Source organism: Haemaphysalis longicornis, unplaced genomic scaffold (genome assembly GCF_048455015.1).
Source record: "Haemaphysalis longicornis isolate Haplotype H1 unplaced genomic scaffold, Haemaphysalis longicornis Haplotype H1 scaffold_8, whole genome shotgun sequence".
Taxonomy (NCBI): Eukaryota; Metazoa; Arthropoda; class Arachnida; order Ixodida; family Ixodidae; genus Haemaphysalis; species Haemaphysalis longicornis.
In genome coordinates, this window is record NW_027526445.1 from 122,768,903 (window position 1) to 122,779,355 (window position 10,453).

Consider the following 10,453-nt stretch of genomic DNA (forward strand, 5'->3'; position numbering starts at 1 on the left):
TTGATCAAATCAATATAAGAAAAAGGGACTGCTAGCACACATCTTGACCTCAAAAATTGCAATTAATGGGACAAAAAGTCTAGGCAAATTGTAGCAAAAACTGGAAAGCGGCAATAAAGTACATAAGTAGTTTACTGAAACACTGGCGCTGTCGCCAATTACTGAAATTTTAGAAATTGGAGCTGAGCTGGTGGTAGATAGCGGCATTGGAGTTGTAGAGAATAAGTGAAAAGAGTTTTGTCAGTGGCACCTGCATGATTTCGGTGACACAGGTTTTGGGAATTACATTATCAGATGTAGGCTATAATTTATATTTTAAGCACCTGCAATGCAGCCTACTAGGGAATGGTGCTATGAGATGCCCCGTACCCTACACTGTACCAACAAAGTGACGTGACTCTGGTCTCTGAACCACTGTTAGATGGTACGGTCAATAAACAAAACCGTTCGCAAATGTCAGTCAACAGGTGCAGTTTAATTTTAACGCTCTCTTTATCTGCTTTTGCTGCTAACCTTCCAATTTTGACACATGCGCGTTCTGGGGAAATAGAAATTTCGAGAAATGTGAGCACGGCCCCTGGAAAATGGTCCCAACTCAGCGATTATATCACCGTTTGTTAGCTGGCTGAGAAAGAAATCGTGCAATGTACTTTCCGCCCTTGCATTTCAGAAATACAATACACAGAACTACAACTTTTTCGGAGGCTGTGTTTTTGTTCGTGAACTTGACTAAAAATAGTTACTACAGGTGCAGGATGCGCTCTTTATCAAGCGAAGATAAGGTGACGGGGATTTCGAGAAAGCCCTTGCTTATATCGTTCCGTCTACTCGGAAGCCAAGCAGCGTTCCCGGCTCACAACTCCCATAGAAGGCAGTCTGTGTGCATTTTTACCATACCGCTACCGCTCACTGTTAATTAGTAAATACCCTTAATAATTACATTGATAATTACAGGTTCGGCGACGGGCCTCGGGGCAAGCAACCGCACTGAAATGGTCCATGTGAAAAGCCTGGCATACTGCTGAACAACAATGCGATCACAACCATCACAACCATTGTCACTCGAGAATGTAAACACAAGCAGCGCGCCATCGCCTCCTGTACGGTGATCGCGCTCGCCCGCTGTTTATTATTATTATTTTTTTTATAACTGCTACTACCACTAGTAGGCGCTCGTGGCGCATCCGCCCCACTTTCGTTAATGCGTGAAACGTTTCGATGCAAATGCTTACACGCGCAGCAATATTTTTACTTTTTATGAGTATCCTTATTACTACTTAATGCATAAACGGCTTCTGCGTATTTGTTTTTTGTTTTTTATTTTTGTGTGACGTCACCGGAAGTTTTGGCGTTACAGCGTTTTGGAGACGGAAACACGCTGTGCACACACCTTCCTCCAGCTTCAGATTGTAACACGGCATTTCTAGCACACCTTCCCCATCTTTCCTCACATCCTGTGGGGATACCCTGAAGACCACTTTCCTGCAATTCGCTGGGAAGAGCAGTGGGAGGAGGTGCTGGGCAGCTCCGCAGACCTAGAGGTGGAAAACGCCCTGGTAAAGAGAGCTACCGACGTCGCCACTAGGGCCCTGGCACAAGCTTGAAGCCACTATTTCACATCTACGTCTGAGCTTCCCAGCCCCCTCTCCACTGCTGGCAATGGAAGGGAAAGTGGTCTTTAAAACATCCACCGCATGCAGGGCATTCCGGGGAGGGGTATAGTGAGGGGCGGATAAGTTTGAGTTTTGTGGGATTAGGGATGGTGTTTCTTTGGAGAAGATGACATCTGTGTTCTTGTGAACACGTGAGCTGGGTATGGGAAGGAAGGTATGTACAGCGGGAGAAGCGGTAATAGGTAGTAATTTCAGTGTGACGCCACCCAGCCGGACCCACATAGATGAATTATGGCTTCGCGTGCGTGGCAGCAGCAAAAACAGCGCCTTCACACAAAATTAAAGACTAAGGCGGAGCACTCTGTGACCCTTTGGGTGCTATACCGTATCACTTTTGGGATGTTTTATCACGCCGCCGTTATGAGAAGCCTGTGAGGCGCCCCTATCGGATCTCTTTGAATAGACTTGGTAGACAACTTACAACTTCGCTTCGATTTAGAGATTATGTGGTTCATACATCGCTACTGACTTGTTCGGCCGATGCTGCCATTTCCCCAAGGAATTTACTTTTAAGCGGGAGGATGTATACAGTGACCCACTACCTTCACTATGATATGACGTATACTTGAGGCCTGAACAGCCAAACACGTGCATAAAGTTTTCTGATCTCCTGCCAAAACGCGTGGGCCATATACAAACGTCCGTATATTACCCCTGAACTTGGGTCATTGCCCCTTAAGCCTGCAATAAAAACCTAGCAGAGCTAGTTGTCTGCAGCCACAAGTTCAGTTCTAGCCTTTGAGCCACTGCCACTCAATAAATTTTGATATTGGTTATTATAGATGGTAGATTATTGCTAAATGCACCACTGAAAACTCACCGCCCCTGAAAAAATGGGAAGGCTAATTTGCTGCATTTTATAGCTGAACAGTTGTAGGGCTGTTAGAAAAGCTATGTAGAGATGACACGCATTTATTTACACTTTTTTTGCCGTAGAGGCCAGAAAGAGGTGTGCATCATGGGGGAAATGCGGGAAAGCGCCTGGCAAGTCACTACCTTTCATTTTGCGCTATAGCTTGTATTCACTGGCGAGGCACGCATGAAGGCAACCATGTGAATGCGCCGTCACTGGTTTCGTCGCCCTCCGCGGTATGGCGGTACTTGTCCTTGATAAGCACATCACGTATGGTAGACGTTCCAAACTGTACCCCACCGAACGCAAAGTAATGCCTCTACTCCAATGTGAGTGCGATTAATAACATCTCTGTTGAACCCACCGTTGAGAATCGGGTTAAAACGGAGCATACGACGTACGCGGGTGTTTATTTTTTCTTGCTTCGGCCATGGCCATGGGCGTTTGCAGGGTTGCCAAGCGAAGAAACTGACCGCTAACCTTTTCAATGAATACCACCTATAGGGACCGGACGGCTGTTGTAAGGCACCACCGTCGCTTCAGCGAATAGCGCCGCCCGTGGCAAACCCTCGTCAGTGGAATGACGGGGGCGGTCATCGCGGCGTAGTTGTGCATGGTTTTCTGTCGTTCTGCTGAGGGGCGGCTTGCAAAGCGTAGTTAACCACAAGGAATTTTTTCAAATCGGCAAATCTTGAAAGCATAGGCGGCCTCCACGAGGAATGCCATGTGTATGATTTACGCCCATACTCAATAATTGCAAATAGCAGACGACGCTGCGCCAAGATGTAAGTCAAGGTGGAACTGAAAGTCTCTTCCTTCGTTCAATTTTAGATGCGACTGCATCTCATTCACTCGCCTTGTCCCTCCATACGGCGCTGTTGTCCGCGTTGTCCGTCCACACCCTTCCCCCATTCTCCTCGCCGCGTGAGATGTGCTCTCCGCCGCTCACCCCCTCTCCTCTCCGATAACGAACACTCTCTCGCGAGGGGCATTGGACTGGATTCGATTGGGTTGGCTTGACTTGGCTTGGCTTGGCTTGGATAGGATTGGATTGGACTGGATTGGATTTGGATTGGATTGCATTAAAGTGGATTGTGTTGGATTGTGTTGCGTCATAGCCGCGGTCGTTCCAGCACCGGCGTTCCGATTTCGGGCACGTGCATAGACTTGATCTTCGCTGCAAATTGCATGGTGGTCCTGTTACTTCACCATCCACTACCCGTACACTTCAGCGACCACAAGGCCGTCATCGTAAACGTTAAACCGCATGTTAAATAAAGAATACATCATACACGTTCCTCACACGTTTCACGTAATTAGAGAATCAACCCAACGGAAACACCAAGTGAGCCCCCAAGATGCGTCGCATCTCCACAGGGTTCCCCTCGCGGGAAGGTGGGGTAATTTTTTTCATGGTGTACTGTTGCCTGCGTGAAGGGTGGTGTATCGAGGAATATATTGCAGCTAAATGCTCCTGAAAAGCCGACGTGGCCAGCCTATCCAAGTATGGTTCGGCACTCGCCTTTGGAAGTTGATGACGAAACGGCTTTTCCTGCACGAGCGAAAGGCAAAGTGGGGGGGGGGGGGGGTAGGGGGGGAATTAACCCCAAAACAAAAATTTTGTGGCACGGCACTACATAAGTTCATGAATTACGGTAGAAATGTGTTTAATTTCACAGAAATACGTTTGGAACAGCCATCGTAATCATTTACAGAATAAATACCGCATGACAGTATAACGTTATTGCTTGTCGTGGAAAAGCATTGCTTGATGCCTGTAATAAGACTTGCAATGTCTGCTGGCTAGTTGGTTAATGGTTTTTCAAAAAAAAACAATTGCTGCGTGGCTGAAGGACGACAGACTGGAGAGTGCGAAAAACCTGCCCTCAGTAAATTATGCACTCCTCCGTCTAACGACAAGGATGGTTTAACACAAAGCTTTCTCTTGAGGGTTTTCTTGGTCGCCGTCTGGGCTTGGACTTAGAACCGAAGACTGTTTGGACTTTGAATAATTGAGCTTTGAATTTGACCCGCACGCAATTTGGTCTTTTGATCGCAGCGGCTTTGACTTTGACCCTTCTTTATTCCCTTTCGCAGAAAAGCTTCATATTCAACCATCGTCGTCGCACGGCGGAAGGCTGGATGATTTAGGAGCGAAGCTCCTCTTGCTCGGGCCCTGTCCCGGCCGTACACGGCACATTGTACACGGCACATTGATGATGATTTTGGCAGGATCCCCTAGGGATTGGCCAACCAAAGATTGGCCGAAGAGGTCATAACGTTCAACGCGTTCGTTGCTACCCAACAAGTAGGAGAGGAAGAAGAGGTTGTCGTTCGTCGCCTGCGAGCTGAAGACACGTACCGGGGGTACGCGACACAAGACGGTCTGCAGAAGGCGACGGCCAAGGTGGCTAAAATGTCACACACCGAATTCGCCAACTTACCCATGGAGATTCTCATCGTGACAAACAAGCCCTACATAATCACCACAAACATCGATGTCGTCGACGGGCTTGTCAATGGAGCAGTGGAAAGCTTGACGTGTCGAGACTTTATATGATGTGTTGGCGGATGTTTCACGGTTTTACCGATAAGCATTTTAGCTTCGCCCCTCTCATCATCATTAACTTCGTGGAGATGGCGGGATTTTTTTCTGTTTAATTTCGCACGTCGATGCACCCCTCTTCAAATCCAAAGTGCCTCCACCGTATTGGAAATGCGTCTGTGCTGGATGACTCGAGCTGACACCCCTCTATTTGGGGCAACTATAGTCGCGCGTTTTTGGTTTCTTTACAAGGCACAACATGTTTTTAGGTACTCAGCAAAGAATGTAAAAAAATCAAGGGCCATCTCCACTAACGTGAAACCTGGGAAGGGGTGACGCATGCAGTGTATAGGCGTGTTCTCGGCGCTTTAGCGTTTTTGCCACGAAGATGAAACGATTGGGGGGTAGAGGTATACAGCTTTGCTTGAAGCACGAAGCGTTCTAGCTAGAGGCGTTGGAAATCGAGTGTCCCGGTGTTTCAGTACCATGACTGCATGATATTAACGACGACGACGACGGCGGCAGGAGACGACGACAGCCCGAGCCCATGAGGGGCTTCGCCCCCACATTTTTAACTTCGGTGCCAGCCTTTATTCTACACAGGTGGTAAAATGAGGGAGAAAGATTTGTAGCTTGGGCCGTTCGGCAATTGACTTACTTTCGCTATTGATAAAATGACCGCTACAAAAGCGGAAGTTCCGCTTCGGCTCTCAGGCTTCCATGCTGTCACTCATGAAAACCGAAGGCACAAAGCTCACAGCTACCGAAAGAACGTGTAAACTGACTCGACGTTTCCACTGGACTCGTACAAAAGTGCCTTTCCCTTCAAAGTCCACGTATCGAGGTGCACCACGGTTACGGTTGGCGTTGAAGCCGTAGTCATTGAAACGAGTGAAAAAAATTTAAAGGGGTAGAAAATACTAATACTACTTTTATTCGTACTCAGATCGGGTGGAGCCAAGCGTAGAGCGGTGCAAAAAGCGCTTAAGTCAATGTAACCCACACCCAACCTTAGAAGCGTCCGACGAGTTTACGTAGTCATTAGTGTATATATGAGCCCAACACATCTGTCTGGACTTCGTTTCACTGCAGATATCCGATCACAACGCCACCTGAACATCTAAAAATTCAAATCACCGAAGAAAACACGGCAAAACCAGCGGAAGGCTGCGTAGTCCAATGCGCCAGCTTATTCCACTAGCGAGGGCAGCGCGGAGTGGTGGTGCTGCCCGTCCAGCTGTCCGGTCCCTATATGATTAGCCCGGAGATCCCTGAAGCGCACCGGAATCTCGACACACAAACATTGTCATTATTTCTCCCCTATCAAAAAATAAAACGCCCACCGCAGCCGCGACCAAACCCCCCGCCTTAGAGTCAGCCGCAAAGCGTTTTAGCCAGTGACCACTAAGACACCGTGAAGTGCACGTAATGTAACTTTCGTTCATTCCGAAAGGAGCGAGAAACAGAGGTCGCTCATGTCTAGGTTTTGATAAATCCACCAAGAACTAACGCTCTTCACACAGAGGTTGTTATTTGCCATTGCGGAATAAATGTTTGTCATCTCATCTTCACCCACGGCTGGGGTTGGCTAGTCTTAATGGTGTCCCAGGGGAGCAGTCCTTGGGACTTATCCCAACAAATTCAATAAATCGTAGCACCATCAGGTCAACAAGATGAGAATAATTATCATTACAATACGATGACGTGGAAACAAAAAGGATAATAGTACTTCCCCCATGGTAGTTCGTGCAATTGAGTGGCCACAAACCAACTGACCTTCGTCGTCCAGATTCCAACATTTCGGCGTCTGCCCTCAAACAACGCATCGCCGACACGGATAGCCACCTTCCACCCGGCTCTACCATATTGTCACGAAGCCAAAGACGACGCAGTTGTCTTCAAAGAAAAAATTACGCCCACCTCCCCTCGCGGGAACCCTGGTGTGATGCAACGATTCTCATGGGGGGTTCCATTGGCGTTTTCCATTGTATTGATTACGCTTATAGCAGGGATTCTCACGCGAAGGGAAGGTGGGCGGACGACCGCCGACTGAGACCGCCGGAGCGTGGCATGACGCTTTATATTCACAGCGCCCGAAGGAGAGGAGAGCGCGGAGAGAGAGAGTACTGCACATGCGCAGCGCGCGCAGGGCCGAGGGTAGCGCCGCCCACCGGCGCCTAGCAACGGAGTGAGAGCGCGCTGCGCCAACCCGCAGCTGTTTGAGGGAGAGTTTTAGCTATCGGAGAGAGGAGAGGAGGAGAGGCGCAGCTGTGCGGACAACGCCGGACAGACGCAGGAAGGACAAAGGGGCGAGCATGAGATGCGTTGCATCTAATAAGTTTTTGGAGCGAACTTGTGCTCCCCTAACCACTCAAAGTATACACAGGCGGCGAAACAGCAGTCGAGAAAGTGACGTGTGTAGTCGAGCGTCGAGAGTCGAATGCCGCGGCATCTGCTCTGCGGGAATTTATCACTCGGCGCGAGGGTTTCTCGAATAGTCGAAGTGTATTCAGAACACTGTAGATCAACGAAGATTATTCTAGGCTGTTCACGTTAGTTGGGAACGCTCTCCCTATCAGAAGAGATAACACATGCGGCAAAGAAAGAAAGAACGGAACACGCGCCTCCCTTGGCCCACAGACAACACCGATAACACAGACCGGCGTAGCCGGGCGGCAAAAGCAAAACACAAATAAACAAACATAATACATTGTTCATGCCAATACTATATACCGATGCCAGTATACAAGATACTGTGATTGCAACTGCCGTTGATTGCACTAGCCATCCAGCCCTCAGCAAGACGTCCAGATTTAAGGTCCCGGAACCTCCATCATCGTTCTGTGCGGAACTTGTAGCCATTAGGCTCTGATTGCTGTAACCGGAATCACTTTGCAGCCCGGGGCGTGCATCGTAGTTTGCACCGATGCTCTACAAGCAGTCCGCCTACTACGGTTAGTTAGTCGTAGCCTTCTGCTGGCTCAGAGTATTCACCAACTTGCGACAGGAATCGCTCACAATATTCTGATTGAATGGGTTCCACGTGTCGTATACTCACAGACAACTGCAAGGAAGACGTAGCAGCCCGACTGGCAGCATCCGTTCCATCTCCGACTTCCCCGTTAGAGCTGGATGATGCCACTCTCCTGGTGACGAGAAAAGAACACCTCCGGCGCCGCACACGTGCTCTCATTCCACCGTGTGCTGCCACCCTCCCCCCGGGTTTTACCCGTGCAGAGGAGGTTGCGCTCAGGAGGATTCGGGGAGGGGGGGGGGGGGGTGGCCTTAACTCCCGCCGTGACCCACCACTGGCCTCAATACCGAGGTTCCTTTACAAACCCTCGTTGCCCAGTTAGCCACCGCAGCGACGAGATCGCCGACCTCCACCACTTGCTGTGGTCCTGCCTCGCCTTGAGGCCGACGAGACTGCGGTACCTTGCGGCGACGGGCCTCCGCGTAGACGACGCCTCCGCATACGCCGCATGGATACATGGGTGCCAGCATCGTTCACTCCTTGACTTCATCCGCGAAGCGAACATTTTCATCTAAGAACCAGCAACTCATACCCCCATATTAATGCCCTGTGGCAAAATAAACGTTCATTAAAAAAAATTCCCCGCATTTCCCCGAGGGGAAGAATGTGAAAGTGCGAATGCACGAGTTGAATTTGCGCGGTTCGGTAATGTTCGCGAAAGAGAGATCACACACACACACACAACTACAAAGAAAGAAAGATGCATTTATTCACAGACACCTATTTGTGTTGTCGTTGTACTTGATTGCTAGAGCGGATCTCAGCTTTGAAATTTCGTGTCAGTACTCCTTTAAGCGGGTGCATTAGCCCTTCTCACGACCGATTCCTGGCCAATCCCCCACGTGGGTATGTGCCATGTCAGCGGCCAGGCAGCGCGCGCCCATCTCCCCCCGTTGCCAAGGAAGACGAGGAGATTCCTGGCCAATCCCCCACGTGGGTATGTGATGCGGACATCGCCGGTGGACGCAGGTTCAGCGTCGCTTAAGAAGTGCATTGCACTTAAAACAATTAACCACCCCCAGAGGTCACTGGCCTATCTCAGAAAGTAGAAGAAGAAGATGATGATGTCCCGGCAGAAAGATCCGCAGGGAAATGCCTTTTTTTTGGAACCAACCAACCAGACAAATGCAGCAACTTCCTTGAAAACCAATCCTGGCAATCCTGAAGGAGCCCACGTCGACCAACGTGAGATTTGCCCATTTGTAGAAGGTCCTTACCAGATAAGGGTACTGCTTATTACAATGCTATGTGCAGGTGTATATTTCATCCAGATAAAGAACTTCCACCTGGCCACGCATGTCATGGATTACTGGTGCCGGCGGCCGGAACCTTTCTCCACTATGAGCCCGGCCGAGTGGAAGGCTCTGGCCATTCCTGTTGACCCCAGCGGAAAGTACAGCCGGTGCACAGTTCGCGAACCGCCAGACGGAGGCACAGGGGCAAGAGTAGTACCCTGCACCGAGTGGGAATTCGATCTGAGCGAGTACGGCGGGAACATGGTCAGCGCGTGGAGCCTAGTGTGCGAGCGCCGTTGGCTCAAAACGTTATCGGTCGTGCTACACATCACAACTGCAATGGTGGTGGTTCCCCTAGCCGGCGTTCTGGCCGACCGCATTGGCCGTAAGACCGTCTGCTTTGTGTCTCTCACGAGTCTTATCATGACCCTCGTGGCGAGTAGCTTTGTAGCCAACTTCCTGCAGTACGCCATAACCTGCTCCGTGGCGCTGGCGTCGTCTTCCAACCTGGTGATCCTGCTGGTGCTGCTCTACGAGGTGACGACGCCACCCCGGCGCTTACTCTACTGCACGCTGGCCCCGTTGCTAGCCGCCCTACTGGAAATCCCCTTCTACTTCACCGTGAAGCTCCTACGGTTGAACCCCTTGACTTCACACTACGTGTTGGCAGTGATGGCGCTTGCCCTGGTCGGATCCTTCTACGTGCTAGAAGAGTCCCCGGTATGGCTCGTCGCTGCACACAAAGAGGACGAGGCTGAGCTGGTGGTGCTAAGAGTGGCAGCCGTGAACGGCCTTTCCCCTTCCTCCGGTAGATCATTGTTTCGGAAAGAACTGCGCAGAATGGCGAGGGAGCCATATTCGCTGCAGGCCGATAATTCCCATCTCTGTGGCGAGCTCCGCAAGCGCTCCATTATGTTGGTGTATATATGGACGACCCTAGGCTGGGTACATGGCCACTATGCTCTGGACCGGGGCCTTCCTGCCAGCGACTACGTCGTTATAGGCAGCTACATATGCGTTTGCGCTGCCTACGTGGCGCTAGTGCCTTTTCTTGGTAGCTTACGCCGAGTCGTAAATGCAGCCATCGTCTCCTGTATGGTCTCCAGCGCATCA